The 23,010-nt window shown below is 37.4% G+C and overlaps 1 pseudogene across 1 annotated transcript; it reads right to left on the bottom strand.

Moving 5' to 3' along the window:
* Nucleotides 1–1,026: 1,026 nt before the first annotated feature.
* Nucleotides 1,027–22,670, bottom strand: LOC148728701 (uncharacterized; annotated as a pseudogene). Its single transcript, XR_015988670.1, has 27 exons — nucleotides 22,608–22,670; nucleotides 22,110–22,232; nucleotides 19,984–20,086; nucleotides 19,017–19,088; nucleotides 18,610–18,681; nucleotides 18,442–18,513; nucleotides 15,430–15,501; nucleotides 14,801–14,872; nucleotides 13,905–13,976; nucleotides 11,703–11,774; nucleotides 11,185–11,256; nucleotides 9,954–10,025; nucleotides 9,433–9,504; nucleotides 8,803–8,874; nucleotides 8,286–8,357; nucleotides 7,640–7,711; nucleotides 6,908–6,979; nucleotides 6,408–6,629; nucleotides 5,998–6,069; nucleotides 5,525–5,596; nucleotides 5,172–5,243; nucleotides 4,709–4,780; nucleotides 3,866–3,937; nucleotides 2,846–2,914; nucleotides 1,648–1,719; nucleotides 1,387–1,461; nucleotides 1,027–1,240 (listed from the first exon to the last, which is right to left on the bottom strand). The product of XR_015988670.1 is annotated as an uncharacterized LOC148728701 (transcript).
* Nucleotides 22,671–23,010: the final 340 nt, after the last annotated feature.

The raw sequence follows: 23,010 nt of genomic DNA, 5'->3' as shown, positions 1-23,010 counted from the left end.
TCAATGTGACTGGACACTAGAAGAACATAAAATACCCCAAGTGATAGCTAAAAAGGGTTACTCGATGGAAAAATACCACGCGTATCCGCGTACTTAAGTGCATTACATTAACTTCCCACCAAGACAAGAGCAATCCAGAGTTAAGCTGGGAAATCTAAAGAGTGTATGGGATGCCACGCTTTGTAAGTTTTTGCTAAGTCACAACTCAACCGAATTCAATGTACCTCGCTCTTTTACCGGGGGCTTTAACCATAGGGTACTTATAAGGGCAATACAGACTTTGTCAGCCCTATTTAAAGAAATTGCAAATATGGATATCTTCGCTCAAAAATGGCCGTAAAGGCAGACATAGAACGTGAAACTTCAGAGATTGATCACAGTACTCACATGTTTAGGTCGTTAGAACCAAGACGAAATACTTCCTTCCCAACTGTCTTAATGGGATTATAAGAGAGTGCTCTGGCGATACGAAACACACCAGGAAAGTTCGCATGTATATTTTTAGTTGATTCTGTCTTGATTCTAAAACACGATCTAATCTCCAAACGATCAAACATGTTCCATGTAGAACGTTTCACATAAATCCTTTACAAGTTTGTTTAAAAAAAGTAAATTGTCCAATCTGAGCAAAATCTAGAAAAGTTGCACCACATTAAGATGTTGGACCGATTTATTTAGGCTCAGATTACGGCTTGTTTATCAGCAGCCAATTGTCTATTATTGTGTTGATAAATACTGCGCTGTGTACCAGTCAAAGAAAATTAACTTACAGGAGCTCTAGCTGCTCCAGTTCAAAGAAGGCTTGGTGTGGTATGCACTCTAGAAGGTTGTGGTTTAGCAATCTGACCAAACAAAAATTATTTGCAAAGTTCATATTTAGTTATCCCATTCTATCCCTTCTCTCTTTTATTTCCTTTTTTCTTGAGTAACAGAATGAGGTTACAGATTTATCCTAAAAGCACGTTTTGAAAGTAATCATATAGAATGCAAACTCGAATACTTTGATCACGCACAGATATTTGAGGCTTGTTAAGTTTGTAAACACTCCCTCAGGTAAAGCTCCAATACAGTTAGAAGCCAAAAAACTGAGAATAAAAGACATGTTTTGCCCCTTAGATTTTGACAAAGTTATTCTTGACGTGTACTTTGTATTCTTGTTGACACTTACAGGTATTCCAGCTTTGTTAGGTTGGTAAACACATTCTCAGTTAAAGAGGTAATGTTATTCGAATTCAAGTCACTAGAATAGATATAGAAATATTATATCAATGATTACACAACAATAAAAATATGTCCCTCCTTGAAAGGAAATGGTTTGCCTAGCTATTTAGGGGCTGAATAAGGCCATTCACTTCCTTACTGAGTTGAAATTATTTTGATACGTACAGATATCGCAGGGTTGTTGACAAGTTAGCAAACACTCTCTCTGGCAACGTGGTAATGCGATTGTAGGAAAGATCCCTGAAGGCGATAAAATAGAGCATTGGGTCAGAAGATAAAGAAAGAAAAGTAAAAGGAGAGACACTTGTGAGTGTATCACTTGCTAAGTTAAAACAAAGATTGATGTAAATATACTCCAATTAAAAGTCAAAGTTATAAATATAAAGCGTTTTGTTTCCAATTCGTCTAGTCTTTGCGGCTACTCACATAGTGTGCACCTTTTCCATCGTTGCAAACACCCCCTCAGGTAAATTGCTAATAAAGTTCCTGGACAGATACCTGATGACATAAACACATCCTAACGTGATTAAAAGAAAACAACTGCGCTTGACCTAAAAGAGAATTAAACACGGAGCAGAGGGAAACAGGGACACAGACATAAATGAGTGGATAAAGAGACAGACAGACATATGAATAAAGGCTGATAGTTTCTAAAGAAACTGTTTGGGGCTTCGTCGGTGGGGGTAACGAAATAATTTGGATATATCAACCAAAGCTGAAATGGTAACTTGGCCACCGTAACGATTACAAAAGCTAACGTTTAGAGCGTTAGCCCTTCGTCGGAGCGAATAGAGGAATTGTGGTTTGTGTGTGCTTTTAAAGGCAGAAAATGGAGCGACGTCATTGGTGGGAACATGGCAACGAGAAAAACACGAATAAATTAGTGGAATGAAAAGCGTTCGTTGATCCCTGTGGGATTTAGACTGCCGGTTTGAAAGATGAGCTTTTGTTCAAGAGTTTTACGGCTTCCCGTGCTACCTAAGTGTAAGGAAAAACCGCAGATTGGCATATGTTACTTAGAATGATTAGGTAAATTAAAATGTCTAGCGACTGGTTTCAATGTGTCCTTGTCATTCCTTTCCACGTCTCGAAGGTGTTCTCGGAATTGGTCACTAGTCTTCTGCCTGTTTCGCCGATGTATATCTTTTTGCAATAAGTGAAAGTTATGCAATAGATTACATTGGCGGAGGTGCGCGTGAAGTGATCGGTGATCTTAATGGATCGCTTAGGTCCCGATATTTTATCAGTGTTGTGAATGAAAGGACATGTTTTGCATCGTGCACGAGCGCATTTAAAAGTGCCTGGTTGGTCATTAGTCTGAAAAGAACTTCTGACAAAAAATTGCCTATGTTTTTGTCGCGTTTGAATGAAATGAGCGGAGACTGCGGAAAGATAGTGCTTGTCTCTGGATCGTTTTGAAGTAATTGGCAGACAGACAGACAGACAGACAGGCGGACGTATGGACGTACTGATTAAAGGACGGACGGACGCCAACATCACGCATAATTAGATGCCAAATATCGATAAGGTATCACTCCCATCACTGTGAAAGCAGTCTTATGCAACACTATCAAGCTGTGTTCTTGTGATAATTATTGAAACAATTCATTAAAAGTTTACTTACAAGTTAATCACCAATATATTGGTAAACACTTCCTCGGGCAAAGAGGAGATAGCGTTCGACGAAAAATTCCTGGAAAAAAAAGTCCCGTTGTTTTGTCATTCTTAGGCCACGAGAAGTGTCTTTTAAATTCGCTCTCATTTTTAACTTTAACTCTCAAATCTAGTGAATTTTCTTTGGATTCAGCGGAAAACATGTTAAAGTTAACATTGTACAAATTATAACTTTCAACATTAATTCAAAATATACAACACAATAAAATTCGATTTGCATTTTTCTTATACATATATCTTGCTCACTTTCATCACATGTTTCAATCATGATAAAGAAGCTGAATTTCAGGAAAGCTCCCTATAGTACAGTTAATATCTCTTCATCGCTTGTCGATACTGATTCAATTAGTTGCAGCATTCAGCAAATTTTTTAGGTCTATTCGAATACCGTTCTTTAATCACTTAACCACTTTAATACCGTTCTTTAATCACTTATTCGAATACCGTTCTTTAATCACTTAACCGCCTCCCGGTTAGCTCAATGGATAGAGCGCTGGACTGTTAGGCGGGAGGTCGAGGGTTCGAGCCCCGGCCGGACCAACACTCAGGGTCTTAAAATAATTGAGAAGAATTTGCTACCTTTCTATAACATCAAGAAATGGTTAGATATTCTAGTCTTCTCGGATAGGGACGAATAAATGGAGGTCCCGTCTCCTGCAGGGTTGGGGTAGGAGACGTTAATTTCCCACACACGAGATTACTGTGTGATGGATGTCCTCCCCTGGGGTGGGATTGGTGGGATATAGGGCGCACTTAATTTGGAGCCTCGCTCTGTTGTGCGACCCTCACCACACTCTGGTGAAAGTGATTAAATAACACTTAGGGCTTGTCAACGAACGGCTTCCCATTTTGGCTACTATGTCTTTTTCGACCTAGAAGCGTTCTGTTGAAGACAGTCACTTAACTTCTCACATAGGTTTGTTGATTGCGCACTGTTGTAAGGCATGCTTATATCGTTATTGTTACATACATTGTGCGTAACTTTCCCAGGTTGGCAAACGCTTTTTCTGGTAAAAAGGTGATGGAGTTTGATGAAAAAGATCTGCATTTGAAATGATTGTAAGATTAATCAAACGAAGTCATGGAAGCATGATAATCAGATTACAGATGAATAAAGGGCGTAAGTTTCTAAAGAAACTGTTGTGCTGCGTCGGTGGGGGTAACAAGGTAATTTGGTAATATCAACTAAGTTGAAATTGTAAATTGTCCACAGTAAAGAGTTAAAAAGCTGACGTTTCGAACGTTAGCCCTTCTTCATTCGCTCTGACGAATTTCAGCTAAGTCGATATTACAATTTCAACTTATTTGATATTACCAAATCAGACTACAGAGTTTGATTATGGACAATCTGTTGACAAAACATTCATTGGACAATCAGGCGATAAGGAGGAGCTTTCGTGTTAAAAGCAGCTTTTTGCCTTAGCGAGCCGTGCAGTAAGGTAAAACCTATTGAGTTGACCAATCACATGCAGCATAGGTAGCAAATGAGAGATCTGATAAATTTATATATTTGCTTTGCGTCAAAGCCTTGTAATTCCAGCGAACAGCAACCTGTCAATGGGCATTCGCCTACTTTCAAATCAACGACTATAGCAAAAGACTCACCCCAGCTTCAACTACTTCATTTGCAGCATTTCACATGACATAGCAGGTCTACAGCCAAATCTATGGTTTTAAGAATGATTTGGACTCTCGCGCCATGGGACCTTTGAACATTCGACTGTCTATCAAATTTACCCATTACATTACAAAAATAAATTATTGATTAAACTAAAGGGTAAGGCTTAGTGCTTTGTTCCATGTCGAGTCTCACAGGTATTCCAGGTTTGTTAAGTTGGCGAAAACTTTTTCAGGTAGAAAGGTAATAGAGTTCGAAGATAAATGCCTGAAAAAAAACAAAAAAACAAAGCGAAAGCAGAAACAAAACAAAAATGTCGCTGTCACATTGATTAAATACTTGACTTACTCTAATCTAGTGAGCATAAACATCATGAACAGGAGCACATAGAGCCTAGAGAAATTTTAAAACAAATATTTGCCTCGACCGGGAACTTTTTATTGGCTCAAACTCCACGGTACCATTTGCATGAAACAATCACGAGTTTCATAGTTTTGCATGGTATACTTGGAAACTCAGACTTTCGTGAGAGAATTCCCTTGTTTCAGCAATGAGTGCATCTGTTTCTACAATGCTCTTGGAAAAATCAAAACTCAGTTTGTGAAACTAATATTCTCAACCCACAGCAATCTTAGATGGTATGCTTGCTTTCACTTACAGAAGTCTTAGATTTCTTAGGTTGAAAAATACTGCCTCAGGTAACGATCTGATAGAGTTCGACTGTAAATGCCTGTGAATAAAGATGATAAGTTTTATAACAATACGAGGAAACATCATTCCTTTAACGCCCAGCTCATTGTTCATAAAAATGAAAATTTGACAGTGCTAATATATCTCAACGTTGAGAGAGAAGCAACGTGTTTTCATAGGACTTTAAGAGGTTGTGACCGAAAAATAGGTAATCTCGTCAATGCATTGCCTCTTGTTTAGCACATGATCGCTGAGAGGGAAATACACAATACGATGACGTTAAACTGGAGGAAAACCACACCACTTTCGACTTTCACTCACAGGTACTGAAGGCTACTAAGGTCGACAAAGACTCTCTCGGGTAAAAAGGTAATAAAGTTAAACGACAAAAACCTGTCAAAGAAACAGACGTAAAAACAAATAAAATGATACGCTTTGTACACTAATGCGGATAATTCTATTCAGAATTAAAATTCCCAAGTAAACATTGTCTCCTATTCCATAAATTGTCTTTAGGAGAAAAGGAAACAACATAAAAAATTTTGAAGAGATAATAGGATATCTTCGAGGATATGTCTCTGTAGAAAAGTGAAATACGATCGAAAAAAATGCGTGTGTATGCAGACAGGTCGCTGGTACTTCTTTCTTCATTCAGGCAGGGGTGAAGCACTCAACTCAGTAACAGAGCAAGCGATCCTACGAGGACTTAGGTTCGGCCATCGCCACAAAAATAAACACAAATAGTAGCCTGTATAAGCAATCCTTGCCCGAATCTAGTTATCATTGTAGCTTACAGATCTATTAGTTTCAATAGGTTGCCAAACACCATTTCAGGTAAGGAAGTCAAGGAGTTCGAGGACAAATCCCTGTGAAAAACATGCTGCATTAAAGTATATCTATTGATATTTTCATCCTTAGTTCTCTTTCTTGAATCGCGTAGGATTTGTTTAAGAGGCAATACGGAATTGACGATCAGTTATTTTACATTGCATCATTCCAAATTTGCACAAGGCAGACTCAATTTAATGATTTTCCCATCCAGTTTTTTTTCCTTTCATGAATCAAAAAGGTTCCTATGATAAATGCAATGAATACTACAAATTGTGTTTTCTTATGAAATCTTTAGAATGACACTGTTTTTCCACCGTTCATATTGGTTCGTAACTAGTCAGATGCCAAAGTAAATCGGCATCTCGATACGTACAGAGATCGCAGTGTTGTTGACAAGTTGGCAAACACTCTCTCTGATAGCGTGGTAATGTGATTGAAAGAAATATCGCTGAAGGCAATAAAATAAAGCAGTAGCTTTAAATGAAAGGAAAGCCGACAAAGAGAAAAAGGAGAGCAAACCAAAACACGACAACATTGTTTCACATGTGTATCAAAGGCTAAGTTTAGCGTAAATTGATATAAATAAAGGTGTATACTATTCACATCAATTTCAATTCAAAGTTACAATTCAGTGTCATGCACATCATGTAAAAACTTTTGTTTTCGATTTGTTTGGTGTCTGCGGTTAGTCGCGTAGTTCTACACTTTTGAAGGTTTTAGGCCTTTTACATGTATTTTCTATGAAGTTTACTTTGCTTCTTCTAGTATCTCTCTTTTTTCCTCATGAGCACTTATCCTTTACCTCCAGGTCTAACACTGCAACTCAGTCGATGAGCCGGCGCTTCAGTTTAATTTCCGCCTAATATTACTTACAAAGTCTTCAAGATTGTCACGTTAGCAAAACTCGTGTTTGGTAAAGAGATTAAAGCGTTCGAGGACAAATTGCTATAAAACAAAACTATATTTTAGAAAGGAATGGAAACAAGATGTGTAAAGAGTAAAATCCCATGTTATCCTTTTGTTATCTAAAGCTTATAGAGGTACGAAAATTAATAACTCTTCAACCCCTCAAGTCAGCTCGGATAACGTATATCGATTGCAGGCCTCATATGACCATCACGCGAAGATCGCGCGTAGAAAAAGTAACTTGTAAAAGTGCCGTCAGACATGAAAATCTAGTACTACCATTTCCAGGCCTGCCTATGGCATCATTTCATGGCCTTGATAGGGAAACATCACAACGTAGATGTCGTTTTTAAAATCTTATGACATAGTAACCTATGTTCCTTTTTAAAAGTGTCTTTCATATCAAAGTATCATGGGCTGAGTTTGTGGCTACTAACTCGATCCCATACCTATTATTTTCACAACAAAGTTACAGTGGGCCAGAGTGTTTCTATTATTGTCGAAAAAATAAGTCCTAAACAATTTAACTCAAGTAATGATCACATTCAATGTACGTGATTATAAAAAGTTAGGTAATTAAGAATCGCGTATAGTGCGACATCCATAAAAGTACCCTTTTCGAAGAAAATAGATATGAGTAAAACTGACAAGGTATGATAATACATGAAGTAGCCTAACGTACGCCATGATAAAACTTACAGCTTCTCTAGGTTTCTTAGGCTGGCAAACACTTTTTCAGGTAATGCATTTAAAGCGTTTGATGACAAATCCCTAACAAAATGTGTTGTAAATTAGAATTAGAGAGAGTCACAAAATCTCCGCGAACGCTTGAATTTACACCCCGCCTAACCTAACATGCCAGATGGCGGAGTGTTAAGGTGGCTATGAGATCACTGAACGCACCAAAAGCTATATATATCTTAGTAGAAAACTACAGTTTCAAAGTTATAACACAACTTTATAATCAAAGAGATTAGGAGCCTTGCATCTCAGAAACCTCTGATTAGGGTTTGAAAATTTCATCCTCTATTTTGTGTGCTTCCACCAAATGGGATTTCATACATCTTTCGTAGATTTCATACATCATGTATCTTGTTTGTACTTTTATTATTTTCAGTCTTATCAAGCTGACGAACAGTCCATCAGATAACTTGGTAAAATGAATTTTTACCAAGTCTTACAAATCTTTTAGACTAATCTAAAAGGGAAACTAGGCAAAAGCTAAGCCCTATTAACACCAGCTTCAATGATTTTACCGGGTAACTAAAGTTTTCCCTTCACTCATATTATCAGTTAAGCTGTACAACTCGGTTTTCACCGATGTATTGTGTTAATCTTTACTTACAGATCTTGCAGTTTGGTGAGGTTAGCAAAAACTCTTGGAGATAAAGAAGTTATGGCATTTGAGTTTAAATCCCTGTAAATAATGTCATAGTAGTTAAAATGTTTTCAACTAACATACTCTGAGTCAAGTTGTGGCCTTATCTGAAGGAAACACTCCCCATTTAAAGTACATTTCTCGCTTTGTAAGGGCTATGATTGTTCAATTTAAGGGGCAGTACGCAGTACGCTAAATGTAAAAGTTTATTTGAATTAAAGTATTCCTTCTTTATTTTTTGTAGTTTGCAGTGGGCCAATATATTTACATTATGGTTAAAAATAAAACAAGTCCTGAACAATTGAACTCAAGTAACGACCACGTTCCATGTATGTGACTGAATCAAGATAGGTGATAAGAATCGTGTATATTACGACATCCATAAAAGTACCCTTTTCGAAGAAACATAACATCAGTAAATAGTAAAACTGATAAGTTATAATAATAAATGAAGTAGCGTAACGTGCGCTATGATAACACTAACAGCTTCTCTAGGTTTCGCAGACTGGCAAACACTTTTTCAGGCAATGCATTTACAGCATTTGATGACAAATCCCTAAAAAAATGTGTTGTACATTACAATTAGAGAGAGTCACAGAATCTCCGCGAACACTTGAAGTTACATCCTGTTTGACCTAACAGGCAAGATGGCGGCGTGTTACGGTTGCTATGGAATCACCGAACGCACAAAAAAGTATCTCTCTCAACAGAAAACTATGGTTTCAAAGATGTAACACAACTTTGCAGTTAAACAGATAAGGAGCCTTACATCTCAGGAACCTCTGACTAGGCTTTGAAAACTCTATCCTTTGCCAATCTATTTTGTGTGCTTACATCAAATGGGACTTAATATATCTCTCATATATTTCATACACCATATATCTTGTTTGTACTTTTATTATTTTCAGTCTTATTAAGCCGGCGAACATTACAACAGATAACTTGATTAAAAAAAATTATCATAAAAATTACAGAGGGAAGAAATACAATTCCTTTAGACTTATCTAAAAGGGCAATTAGGCAAAAGCTAGGTCCAATTAGCACCAGCATCAATGATTTTAGTTAAGCTGTGCAACTCGGTTTTCACCGATGTATCGAGTTGATCTTTACTCACAGATTTTGCAGTTTGGTGAGGTTTGCAAAAACTCTCGGTGATAAGGAAGTAACGGCATTTGAGTTCAAATCCCTGTAAATAATGTCAGAGTAGTTCAAATGTTTTCAAATAACTCACTCTGAGTCAAGTCGTAGCCTTATCTGAAGGAAACACTCCCCATTTAAAATACATTTCTCGCTTTGTACGGGCTATAATTGTTCAGTTTAGCGAGCCGTACGCTGTACGCTAAATATAAAATTTTATTTGAATTAAGGTATTCCTCTTTTATTTTTTTATAGTTTTCAGTGGGCCAGTGTATTTCTACTATCGTTGCAAAAAGAAAAACAAGTCCTGCACAATTTAACTCAGGTAATGACTACGTTCAATGTATGCGACTGAAACAAGGTAGGTGATAAAAATCACGTATGGTGCGACATCCATAAGAGGACCCTATTCGAAGAATCATAGCATCAGTAAATAGTAAAACTGACAACGTATAATAATATATGAAGTAGACTAACGTGTGCCATGATAACACTTACAGCTTCTCTAGGTTTCTTAGGCTGGCAAACACTTTTTCAGGCAACGCATTTACAGCATTTGATGACAAATCCCTAAAAAGAATTGTGTTGTACATTAGAATTAGAGAGAGTCACAGAATCTCCGCAAACGCTTGAGGTGACACCCTGCTTGATCTAAAAGGCAAGATGGCGGCGTGTTACGGTTGCTTTAGGATCACTTAACGAACAAAAAAGTATCTCTCTTAGCAGAAAACTATGCACAACTTTGCAATTAAATAGATGAGGAGTCTTACTTCTCAGCGGAACCTCCAACTAGATTGATTTATCTATCACACAGCAAACTCCAAGTTTTAGAAGGAGGAATTAATCAGGACTTAAAAAGTGCAAGGCTATGGTTAAAAAAAATGGCATGATGGCTAACCCTAAAAAATATCAGGCCCTAGTCCTTGGCAACAAAGGTTGTAACATTAAGTTTCATTGTGCTAATGAACCGATACCTACATCAAATGAAATTAAAGTTACTAGGTGTAATGTTAGATACCAAGCTTAAATTTCATTCAGGCTTAAAACATTCTTCCGAGCAAAGTTAAGGAATTATTGTATCGAATTATTGTAAAACAATGGAATGGGAATTCAAACGAATTGCGCTTAAAAGCTGGAGGCAGAGAATTTAACAAACAAGTGAGGAAGATTACATTTTAGTTAAATTTTGTAATTTTAGACTTTTAGATACTTTCATTTTCTCAGATTTTTGAAGCATTTTTTATATTTTAACTTAGTTTATATAATATATATATGCATATTTTCTTTTTTCTTTAATATTTTGTTGTGAAAAACCTGTAAACTAGCTCCTGCTAAGTGTTTCTACCCACGTTAAATAAAGATTATTATTATTATTATTATTAAACTTCTATACTCTGCAAATCTATTTTGTGTTCTTACATCAAATCGGTTCTTATATATCTCTCATATATTTCATATATAATATATCTTTTTTGTAGTTTTATTATTTTTAGTCTTATGAAGCTGGTGAACATTACACTAGATAACTTGTTAAAATAAATTAGCAGAAACACCACAGAGGGAAGCAATACAAATCATTTAGACTTATTTAAAAGGGCAACTAGGCAAAAGCTAGGCCCAATTAGCACCAGCTTCAATGATTTTACCTGGTAATTGAAATTTTTCCCCTTCCCTCGTATTAGCTGTGCAACTCGGTTTTCACCGATGTATCGAGTTAATCTTTACTCACAGATTTTGCAGTTTGGTGAGGTTATTAAAAACTCTCGGTGATAAAGAAGTAATGGCATTTGAGTTTAAATCCCTGTAAATAACGTCAGAGTAGTTAAAATATTTTCAACTAACACACTCTGAGTCAAGTTCTAGCCTTATATGAAGAGAACACCTCCCACTTAAAGTACATTTCTCGCTTTGTACGGGCTATAATTGTTCAATTTAGCGGGCCGTACGTTGTACGCTAAATGTAAAAGTTTATATGAATTAAAGTATTCCTTTTTTAACTTTTTAAATTTTGCAGTGGGTCAGTGCATTTCTATTATCGTCGAAAAAAACAAGTCCTGAACAATTTAACTTATGTAATGACCACGTTCAATGCATGCGACTGAAGCAAGATAGGTGGAGTAAGAATTGCGTATACTGCGACATCCATAAAAGTACCCTTTTCGAAGAAACATAACACCAGTAAATAGTAAAACTGAAAAGTTATAGTAATAAATGAAGTATCCTAACGTTGGCCATTACAACACTTACAGCTTCTCTAGGTTTCTTAGGCTTGCAAACACTTTTTCAGGTAATGCATTAACAGCATTTGATGACAAATCCCTAAAAAAAATGTGTTATGCATTAGAAGTAGAGAGAGTCAGAATCTCCACGAACGCTTGTGGTCACACCCTGCTTGATATAACATGCAAGATGGCGGCGTGTAACGGTTGCTATAGGATCACTTAACGCAAAAAAAGTATCTCTCTTAGTAGAAAACTATGGTTTCAATGTTATAACGCAATTTGCAATTAAACAGATAAGGAGTGGTAAGGAATAGAGAGAGTCACAGAATCTCGGAGAAAGAGAGGTCATTGGAGGTAATCGGAGATACAGCGGTAATTACATTTGAGCTTAATCCCTGTAAATAAAGTCAGAGTTGTTAAAACATTTTCAACTAACTCACACTCTGAATCAAGTTGTGGCCTTATCTGAAGGAGACACGCCCCATTCAGAGCATATTTCTCGCTTTGTACTCTCTATGATTGTTCAATGTAGCGGGCCGTACGCTGTGCGCTAAATTTAAAAGTTTGTTTGAATTAAAGTATTCAAATTTTAATTTTTCTTATGCCTTACTAGCCTCATTTTCTTGGTCTGTAATGCAAGTTAAGGAACCTCGAGCGAAAAAAAAAACCTTGGTCTGTAGCTTGAGTGCAGACCCTGAACTTGGTTAATAAGAGATATCTACCTACAAGTATTCGGTTCAGAATAGTATGAGAAGTTCACAACAACTTTTGCTCGTTTTACTCCAAATATCTTCATTCTCACTTGAATATGTTCAAGCTTTTCTAGGTCAGCAAACACTTTCTCATGTAAGAGATAGAGTTTGAACGCAATTTCCTGTATGGAGAAGAGCAATTTAAACGATTCTTGATCGTCTCTCCTTGATAACCGCCTCCCGTTTAGCTCAATTGGTTAGAGCGCCGGACTGTGTTGTGCGGGAGGTCGAGGGTTCGAGCCCCGGCCGGACAAATATTCATGGTTTTAAAAGAAGTGAGGAGAATTTGCTACCTTTCTATAATCAAAAAATGGATAGATATTCTAGTCTTCTCGGATAAGGACGAATAAACCGTAGGCCCCGTCTCCTGCAGGGTTAGGGGTAGGAGACGTTGATTTCCTACGCACGAGATTACTGTGTGGTGGATGTCCTCCCCTAGGGTGGGAAGGGTGGGAATTGGCCCTGAATAGCCCCTATGGGGAGTGTTCGAGTATCGTGTGTATGTGTATGATAATATAAGTAAAGCTTTGTTGTGCCTGGAGATGAATTTGGATCTGTTGGGAGATTTTTTTTCCAAAACTCAAAAGTAATTTGAACCAGAAACATTTCCAGCTAAACACTAAATCTATGGTTTACAACTGCATCCAAATCTGAAGAGCCTCAGCTGTGTAGTTCGACTCAATTGACAGAATCCTGAACTGGAAGATAGCTTTGTCGCTGATATGACTTTACTTTCATATGTCTACTTTCTCTGAAAAGCTCCAAAGAATTTATCCCCTCCAACGACAACGTAAAAGTATTGTGATGTAGTTTTCGAGTGCAATTTCTTTGTTCACCTATTCGTATTGTGACAGGCATAAGTCTACTTGTAATGGCTTCTGCCGTCCACTCAGGAAAATAAGAGGCGCAATAAATTTCGTGCGATTTCTTGTTAAGAAGACAAGGCCATGTCTCGTTACTTACAAGGTAAACATGTCTTTAACCTTGGTTAAAATTCTTTCCGATAGATACATGTAGGCAAGGGTGTTAAAAGACAGAAACAGACGGAAATCGTTGTCGAAATGTTGATAAGATAACAAGACCTGGTTTTCAAACTTCATCCCAACAGGTAATTTCTGTTTCATGGAACATTTCAATCGTCCAAAATTTTGGACAAAGCGTGGTTAACGTGATGAAGCAAGGACCTTTCGCAACTTATAAGGTCTATTGCACATCCTCGACAGATGACTCTCTCCGAGGTTAATCGATAGAGAGCTCAAAGGATTTACTTGTTGCCGCTGTTTACAAAATGTCTTGATTCTATCTTCTTCAACAGCATTCGAACATGGTACGTCACACGTCGTCGCTCATTATATGCGCGGTTGACATATCATTATAATTGTAACATAGAAATTCGTTCAAAGGATCACCGAAACTGTCTTTTTTATCACTTTATCTTATTTTATTTTATTCTAAGTATACTCATCGTCACTCACAGATAGAAAAGCTTTGTCATGTTTGCCAACACCCCCTCAGGCAAAGAGCTGATGGAGTTCGAATACAATTTTCTGCGAAATATAAATTGTCTAGGGTCAAATACAATTGAGTAATAACCTAATGGAAACTCCTGCTGTTTACAAGGCATGATCAACTCTAACTTGCTCAAAATTGTTCCCTGAACGGCAAAATTCCGAGCAGCGTATACTAAGTGTTGTTCTCTGTTCTTCATGTCTGCTTTTAAAACTACGTTTATGCCTTTAATGATATTTTCACCTCTCCACTCCCATTTTGATCATATTTCATTTTGGAAAACAACAATCTTGCACATGTACCTGGTTCAAAGGGCCAGGTATCGATTATATTAAGAATGTCAAATTGAATTTGCTGATGCTTACAACACGAGAAGGTTTGTTGCTTCGGCCAAAACCCACTCAGATAAATGAGTTAGAGAATTGGAAGACAAATCCCTATCAATAGAGAATTCAACGAGTTAGAGGAGGTACTGGAGAGTTACGTCACTACATTTTCATAGTCTTTCCATGTTTTGAAACTATCTGTCTTGAATACGCTGGAACGGAGTGTGATGTCATCTAAAACAAACATGTCTAACTACCAAACAATAACCAACTAACCTATGGGGGAGGCAGTGTGTACCAATTGCAAAGGTGCATGTGACCTGCCTAACTGTCACAACCACGGTGACCACACATAAAAAGCAGAAACCTTCTACACTCGTGCGGATGAAAAGTCATTTTGAAACTAAATACTCCCTCAAACCCCTTTCCCCTCCCCCTTCCTCCAATGAACTACAATAAAATTATAGTCTCAATGTAACCAATCAGGATCCACCTAATTGATTTTTAATGTTATCAAAACAACCATTCTTACGTACAGATATTCTAGGTTGTTCTGGTTTGCAAACACGTTCAAAGGTAAATAGGAAATCGAATTCGAAAATAAATCCCTACGAAAAAAAAATCGTTTGTTATCATACTCTCCAGACAAGATAAAGAAAAACAAACAAACAAACAAAACCGACAAAAAAAGAAAACAGAGAAATAAAATCAAATAAAAGAGGACAAAAAACGTAACACGCAAAAACAAAAGAGTAAAGGAAACAAACAGAAAAAATTAAATATTGCAAAATGGGGAACTTTGCTCCAGATTTTCATTCTAAAAGATTTAAAGCAAAATGGCAAAAAAGAACACATAGACATGGTAATTGGAGACAAAGAAATTAAAATTCAGAATTTAAATTAAAAAGCTTACTCTCCTTTCTAGCATTTTCCTATTTTTCCTTATAATCTGACAAAAGGTCCTTGAATACTGCCTACATCACAACACAGTAATTATTATGCAATTTTGGCCTCAACACCAAGATAATTTTCATTGTTATTTAACACTTTTAACTCTTTGAAGAAACGGGTGAACGTCTATATCTCTGCATATCTCCGTATACAATAAATTTTTCCCTTTTTTTTTTTCATGGCCCCATCCTACAATCTTTCATTTTTTACGCACAGATATTCCAGATTTGTTAAGTTCACGAACACTCTCTAGGGTAAAACTTTGATTCTGTTCGATCCCATTTTTCTGTTAAAAAGCAATAGCAACAACAACAACAACAACAACGATGACAATAAAAATAACATGATCTTGATGTCAGCTAGTCTCCCTCGCAACCGTTTTTTTGGATGTCACGCAACGCTCACCCAAAAAAAAGGCTGCTGACATCCGAACTACATTCCTTTCTCATTGTCCTTGCGGTTTGTTCGCGGTCTATTGAACTGACCAATCACATACCAGAAAATCTGAATGACGTAAGGTTTCACGCGAGAATGTGGATGTGGCAGATGATCTAGCTATCATGTCGGGAGAAACACTGAAGAAATTTGTCGATGAGAGCTCAAAATGTTTCACATCACGTTTCAGCGAGCAACTGAGAAATTAGAAGAAGCTAAAAACTGAACTGAAACTCTTTATTCGCACTATTTCAAGAGGTTACTACAGATTATGAAAGTCAGAATATATAAGAAACAGTAAATTACATCAATAATCAAAAGGAAATACAAGACGCCTTTCAATCTAGGTCAAAGGGCTAAACACTTGCTTCGACCTACAGATGGAGATCAGGAGGAAAAAAGCGCGTGCTTGCCGTCAAAAAACCGGGCGAAGGCTTCGAGAACACTGCAATTTAGGTCGGCCAACGTCTCCTACACTACTTGTACTTCTTCATTTGCCAGTCCTCTGCTAGTTGGAGTGAACCCGATTAGTTATGTTCGTGGCTTCTTATCACCGGTACAGGAAATCGGCCCGAATTATCGAGTGTTTCCGCACGTTGGTACAACGCAACAACAATAACAATAATATGACCACTTTCATCGGTAACATGGTCAAAGACGAGCGGGAGTGCTTGATTTCCCGGATCCTGTAAACAACTTAACAAAAACATCTTCTTTCTCGACAAAGGCTTTTCTAATTGCAAGCTTCTGGTGAGCATTAGGCTCGAAAATTTTGAACTTAAACGACGCTTTGCAAAGAGCTCCTTCAAGCACCGCCATTTGTCTTGTGTTTTCCACATGAGGATCGCAATAGAAAACGATATCTGATTGGACGAGTCTCAAAAGGTGAATCTGGCGCGAAAAGGTTCCTGAAAATGGAACCCGAGCTGTGATTGGCCAATTCGGAGAAAGGAATGTAGTTCGGTTGTCAGCAGCCGTTCTTTTGGAGGAGCGTTGCGTGACATCCAAAAAAACGGCTGCGAGGGAGACTAGATGTCAGCAGGCAAGTCAGAAATTTAAAGAAAACGACAAAACTTTTGAGTTTAAAAGACATGTTTCGACAGAAACCTCTGTCATCTTCAATTGATTAACAAAGCGTTACAAGTTGAATTTGTAAGTATATGCTATTTAAGTTAGCAACAACAGAAAGCGTTACAAGTTGAATTTATAAGTACATGCTAATTAAGCTAGTAACAACAGAAAACGTGACAATGTGAAAATTATAAGGATAGCTTTAGATTTACACGATGTAATTGTTGATTCAAAGAAGGTTGTTCTCTTTGAATGTGAATAGCTTCTTTTATCTTGAGTTGGAAACTCGTAGAGGCGTGATCTAAGATATGGAAACAATCTACTAAACACAAGGCGCGACAATGTTCAGAATTCTGTAGATGTTTGAAAACGTGAGAGACCCTATCACTGACTAAGTGCTCACGCACGCGTGTGGAAAAATGCCGGGCCGTTTCGCCGACATAACAGGCATTACAACCCGCACATGCAGACTTGTAAACCACACGCGAACGAAGCCCGCCAGGGACAGGGTCCTTCACGCCAGACATGTTGCCAATCTTAAAGGAGGAAAAAACTAGTTTGATATCCAAATCATTACAATAGCGCTTGATAAGGTGACGCATCTTTTCTGAGTGACGACAGAAAAACGGCCAATGTAGGGTAGTTTTTGTCCCCGGGGTTCCCTCTCCCCTTCACCCATATTTTAAACTACCCTACATTGGCCGTTTTTCTGTCGTCACTCAGAAAAAGATTCGCCACCTTATCAAGCGCTATCGCAATGATTTGGATATCAAACTAGTTTTTTCCTCCTTTATGATAGGCAACATGTCTGGCGTGAAGGACCCTGTCCCTGGCGGGCTTCGTTCGCGTGTGGTTTACAAGTTTGCATGTGCGGGCTGTAATGCCTGTTATGTCGGCGAAACGGCCCGGCATTTTTCCACACGCGTGCGTGAGCACTTAGTCAGTGATAGGGCCTCTCACGTTTTCAAACATCTACAGAATTCTGAACATTGTCGCGCCTTGTGTTCAGTAGATTGTTTCCATATCTTAGATCACGCTTCTACAAGTTTCCAACTCAAGATAAAAGAAGCTATTCACACTCAAAAAGAACAACCTTCTTTGAATCAACAATTACATCGTGTAAATCTAAAGCTATCCTTATAATTTTCACATTGTCACGTTTTCTGTTGTTACGAGCTTAATTTGCATGTACTTATAAATTCAACCTGTAACGCTTTGTTAATTAACTGAAGATGACAGAGGTTTCTGTCGAAACATGTCTTTTAAACTCAAAAGTTTTGTCGTTTTCTTTAAAAAAATAACATGCCTGATAACAGAGTGATAAGAGCAGCCCTAATTACTATCAAGGTATTGCAGAATATGAATATCAATGCCACTATAATAATATTTTTTAATTCGATCGCGAAGTGCTAATCTTTATTTGATTTATCTCCTTTCTTTCTTTTCTTTGCTTTTCTTTCCAGGTCACTTGCACCATTCTCTGCTCATCAGTTTCTCAAGTGTACAATACTGAGAGAATATTGACCGGCAATAGAGCATTTTGATTGGTTGATTTTAATTATTGGCCCTCTGACTGCCCGAGTCATGTAATACTGAGTGGTTAAAACCAATTTGCACAGCTCAAAACGCACAATATATAATTATGTTTATCATAGGTTTCTTATCATTTGAGAAACCTAGAGCAACTCAATTCTATTGTCTGGATGATATTTTTGCTTACAGGTTGTAAAGGCCTTTTTGGCTAGCAAACGCTCTTTCAGGTAAAGAGGTTATAGCGTTGAAAGACAAATCCCTATGAAACACATTACAGATGTAAATTTTTTGTTACGTGCTGTAATTAAAGAAGGAGCTTTGCTATAAGCCTCTTTTAAGAATTATCTAAACTTACAGGTTTTGCATGTATTCCTGATCAGAAAATGCTTTTTCGGATAAGGAAACAATAGAGTTGGAAGACAAATACCTGCGTTTTATAAAAAATTGATATGGTAATCATTCACGAGGCATAAAATTGAACCGGACAAGAGTGAATTCTTGCCAGCATGCGGCTCCTAACTAAGCACCCCATTGGATTTTGTCCTTCTGCACTTTTGTGGAGAGTTCGCCGTTACTTTAAGAAATACTGTGAAGCGTCACTTTGGATGTAATTCGCCACACTATACAGTCACAGGAATTAAAACACTTTTCTGGGAAATGACCAACCAATGAAGGCCCAATGAAAACCCTACGTTAACTATAACATGACTTAATAGCTTTCAGCAGTCCAAGTTATCAGCTGGTAATTTTGTTAACACTTACAGTCCAGAATAAATTGTGAAGCTTGAAAATATTTCAGCCTGAAGGTGAGACAAGTTACTTGAGAACACCCTCCTGGATGGAAATGTTGAAGAAAAAAATAAGAAACTTATATTTGTTCTTCCCAGATTCAATGTTGTATTAAAATCACTTTCATTTTCTATGAATTAATTTTATTATATGGTTGTGTCTCACAAGGACTGGGTACTACCGAATTCACGAATTTGATTGGCTGAAATAAATATTGAAAGCGGTCTAGATTTTCCCATCTAGACCGGCATCTAGACCAGTATAGAAAAAAAGGTACAAAGAATATAAAAAATTGGCATATAAGGCACAGCCATATAATAAACATCTTATTAACCGAGCTAGGTCGGTCTGTAAGGGAGAATCTTGACCTCGATCGCTGGTACAGAACTCACTACGTTCGGTCTGTACTGGTGACCTCGGTCAAGATTCTCCCATACAGACCTCCCGCTCGGTTAATAAGAACTAAGTAATGACTCAAAAAGCACTCTCGAAAAGTGACTAGAAATGATGGCCGAGAGATGAAGAAAATGAGCTGAGTAAGTCAGTCCATATTTCTCTCCCTGATACAGCTAAAAAATAAATCACGAATTCCACTCATCAAGCTAAGCAAGATCTCTTCCCTTTGTTTTGAATATTAATTTTTTTTGTGCTCCGAGTTACTATGTATCAATACCAAGCATGCCATTGCAGCAGATACTGTCATTTCTTTTGTTAGTATATTCTCCATATCCATATATTTTTGTGAATTTCCCACACACACACGAAAAAACAAATTTAAATGATTATAAAGCTAATGCTAAACCAAAACGTTACTCATCACTAAACGACGTGTGAGGTAGACAGCTTTTTTATAATGTGCCACCTTTTTATCTTGCTCCAAAAAAAGTTTTTTTAGAACGTATTCCGCAGTTGTTAGGATCTGATCAAAAGAGTATCTTACAGGCTCGCTACAGACACTTGAGGGCAACTCGTAAGTTCCACGGCCGTGACATCCACGCACCAAATGGTGTAGTGTGATATGAAATAACATTTAGATTGACAGCCTGAAAGAAAAATCCAATGTCTTCTTTGTACTCAAAAGCTATGCAACATTTTATGGCTGCAATAGTTGTAGTACTAATCATTATTTTTCTTTCTAGAGATAGATTTTGATGAGTTACTTTGATTGTTACGAAAGACTAATGTGCAAAAACTGGTTTGGCGTAATCCCCACTTTCTGACTTGCTGAGTAATCTGTGAGCTCACCGCCAACGCGAAGATAAAGTGTACACTAGGGTGCACGAATTTCATATGGTAATGGTTTCGAACTCTCCAAGTATGGTATCCACTCCAGCTGAATAATTTCAATAAATGGGTCACGTACATGAAAATCTGAGCGAGCAACATTTGAGCGTGAGTCGGGTTAGGAGTCATTTCATTCAATAGCATTATTTCTCTCTTTATCACAGGTTTAAAAAAATAAAAATCACGTACCTGGAAAATTTCAAGAAAACTAAACAAAAGTGAAGTTGTTCGGCAAAAAAAACAACAGCTTGTAATCCTTTCTGGCCATGGTTTACAGACGCAGTTTTAAAACTCAGCGAGAGAACTAATAAAGTGCAAACCCTGGGAGGAAGTTAGTTAGCCAGCCACCCGATTATTGAAAAATTGTAACGTTCTACCTCGGGTCATGAATTGGCTACACGCACTCTTTTCTCAGGTATTTCCTTTTTATTTTCCTAATATCCCGTGAAGGTTTTTAAGACAAAACTTTCGGTCCTCTGCTTTTAAGTGTAACATTTATATGAGCCAATCTCTCTTAAAGCTTTACTCAAAATGGTCGAATAAAAGGAGCATCAAATGCAATCTTAAGTTTTTGCAAGCCATTTTGTCTAACGTCAAGAAAGTGAATTCTGTTCCCTTCGTTAGTCCAGTGGTAGGTAAATTAAGACCTGAGAACGCTGACCTGTTTAGCCAAATATTTTGTTACTTAACCTACAGAAGTTTAAAGATAAATTTATTAGTTATTTACAAATTTAGAGTAAAATTTCAAATGTAAAACTGGAGCCTTATTTACATGCCAATAATACTTTTAGATGGCTAAACATTATACAGAATGATAAAATCTTATTTTACGAGCAGATTTCACAGTCCATGCAGGTGTCTTTTAACAATTCGGCCAGGTTTCGTTTCTTCATGCTTTGTCTAAAATCGTTTAAAGATTTTTCTCCCGATCACTGACGCTTAACCTCCTCCATAAGTACGGTCCAAAGTAACGAAGTCAGTGTTTGCCGTAACGGGACGCCCTAACCCTCGGGACATTAAAATAAGCGTTCCTAAGCTCATAGCCTTTATAGGTAGACTGGAATATTTCCGTGATATACATTGGCATTAATCCGTTTTTAACTTTAAACATGAGTGTAGCTATGCTTTGTAATCTCCTTTCATATAGAGATGATAGGGAGGCTCTGTTTAATAAAGTACTGTACGTGTCCACCTTAGATTTAAAAATTGCTCTCAGTGCTCGTTCTTGAATACGTTCGAGCTTACGTCTATCGGCAGTTTTGCAGAAATGCCACACAATGTCACAGTACTAAAGAAGCAAACACGTTTAGCAGAAACATATAAAGGCAGATGATCTGTGCGAGCGTGTGCAAGACTAGAATAGTTTGCTATTTTTCTAGCATGCCCAAACCTATAATCAATGTTTTCTTCCATTGCTTGTTTCGATTTTTTGTTTTCGTCTTCCCTTCACTGAACTGCGTTTCTTAAACCTCAAACATTTATAAACTGATTATCAACAATAATTTTTTTTAATTTATCTTCGTGTCTATTCCTTCCGAGTTATCAGGATCGACTAGCATCGGCGGTTTTCGTCGCATTGTGTCAAATAAGAATGACAAAGAAACAATATTATTCACGATTCCTCTACAGTTGATCAAAAGTCGAAGCTGGGCGACCTATTTGTTGGACGAAAACTTTGTGAGATCCTTCTTGGAAAGATCGATGTTTGGCAACCATTACACTTTCAGATAACTTACTGAGTGAAAAATACTACAAAAAATGTAAAGGAAAGCTATTGTTTACCTGATACAGCTACTGTACCATATTTGTCCCTTGAAAGTAACGTGTGAACGAAGAAGAATGATATCACAAAGGGAGCTAACTTTTCCATGACAGGAACTCCTCGTCTATTTCGGTATCATTACCCTGTTGGTGAAAACGAAAAGCGTTATGAAATTCTACCAACTCCATAAGAGGAATCTACAAGGCAGTGAAGATCTACAAACAGTGATTCTTTTCCGTGTTTGTATTTATAAAACAGGCTGCATGGTTCTTTCAAACTGTCTTAAAGTTTGCCTGAATTAGAACTATCTGGAGGACGAAAAGAGGAAGAAAGAAAGAAAATATAGAGTACAGGGCTATTCCTAGTTTTGGTCAACTGACTCCGGCTCTATATTGTTGGCAAACCTTACCTAGGGCGCTCGCGTCGAAATACATAAACAATAAAGATAATAATGTTCTGCCTCTTGTAAATTGTATTATCAAAATATAAAATGAAAAAGATGTTATAGATGAGATTACCTTCTGAAATTTTGCAAAATTTCACCTTTCTTTTGACTAGAGTATGGCGACTTAATCCACTCGCCATCGGCTAAGTAAATTTATAACATAACCAAAGTAAAGCGCGCGCTCTGATTGGTCAATATAGCGTCCCCCATTTGCCCATGGGTGTACGCTGCTGACGTGAGCAAATGCAAAGACTATTTTTCCGCGCGCGCTTGTTTTTTCTGGTCACGTAAGATTTGTTAAATAAACGGGAACTCTTTAGCTACAATGTATCAATGTTATGTTATAAAACAAATGGTAAACACCACAGCGTACACTATTGAGTTATGGATGCACTTGGGAGGTTTGCTAAGCACTCAAGAAGCTAGAGTCGCTCTCGGCTATCGCCTCGAGCGACTCTTACGCTTCTTTCGTGCTT

Source organism: Stylophora pistillata, chromosome 6 (assembly GCF_964205215.1).
Source record: "Stylophora pistillata chromosome 6, jaStyPist1.2, whole genome shotgun sequence".
In the NCBI taxonomy this organism is placed as follows: Eukaryota; Metazoa; Cnidaria; class Anthozoa; order Scleractinia; family Pocilloporidae; genus Stylophora; species Stylophora pistillata.
Note: the sequence above shows the minus strand (reverse complement) of the source record. Positions and strands in the feature narration are given on the sequence as shown.